Here is a 1,013-nt window from a genome sequence, read left to right on the forward strand (position 1 = left end):
TCCCCCAAAATGCTCCATATCCATGTTCCGCATCTGAGTCGTAAGTCTGTAAAACCTCTCATCATAAACACGGTAAACCGGTAAAGGTGGAGGTGGTGGTAGTGGTGGTTGCTGTAAACCCTGAGGAAGTTGTTGTTCTGGAACCCCCTGCACAGGAACCTGAGGTGGAATCTGCTGAGGTGGAATCTGCTGCGGTGGAATCTGCTGCGGTGGAATCTGCTGGCCAGCAGCCAACTGACGGGCAACCTCTTGTGCTGCTACATGGGCAGCTTCTTGTGCAGCTACACGAGCAGCTTCCTGCGTAACCTGCTGAATAGCAGCCTGGGTAGCTGCCTGCTGAACCATCTGCATGAGTGCAGCCTGATCAAATGGTGGGGCTGCAGGCTGCACACCCTCTGCCTGAACACCTCCTGTAGCACCCTGATCATCCACAACTTCACGAGCATCAGCTCTGACCCTGACGGTGCGAGTACGCTTAGTTCCTCTTTTTGGCGGCATCTGGAAAGAGAATGGACGAAACGATTAATTTCTGTTAAATAAGATCATTAACAATTGCTGAAAAATAACCGAACAGAAAGGTGCTTCTAAGTTTTGAAAACCGTTGAAAACTTAAAAAAAATCTTTGCAAATCAGGTCCCCTAACCGGCGTCCCGGGTCAAAGCCGAGACACAACCCCGGTCTGATACCAAATTGTAATACCCATCTCATCAATACTCGAGACTGGCGTGCTACTAATCAACAACTTATATCTCAAATCCGTAAAAGGTCTGAAAGTCGAATTTCATATAAATAACGAAATAAATCCATAAATACCATAGTCGAAATAACTGAAATAATCGTCGAAATAATAGATATAAGTCCGAGAAATAAAATAAAGGAAAATGCCTTAAAGCACCAGCTGTCCGATCAATCTCCTACTCATCAGCCTCACCTGCAAGGGGGTAAATGAGGGGGTGAGTAACGGGGATGTCACTCAATGAGGTATGGGATACTAAACCCGAAGTCCATGGACC

The 1,013-nt window shown here is 46.7% G+C and overlaps 1 pseudogene; it reads right to left on the reverse strand.

The window, feature by feature from the left end:
- LOC106314816 overlaps window positions 1-498 on the reverse strand; it is an 8,049-nt pseudogene extending 7,551 nt beyond the window's left edge.
- Window positions 499-1,013: the final 515 nt, after the last annotated feature.

Source organism: Brassica oleracea, chromosome C9, assembly GCF_000695525.1.
Source record: "Brassica oleracea var. oleracea cultivar TO1000 chromosome C9, BOL, whole genome shotgun sequence".
NCBI classification, from domain to species: domain Eukaryota; kingdom Viridiplantae; phylum Streptophyta; class Magnoliopsida; order Brassicales; family Brassicaceae; genus Brassica; species Brassica oleracea.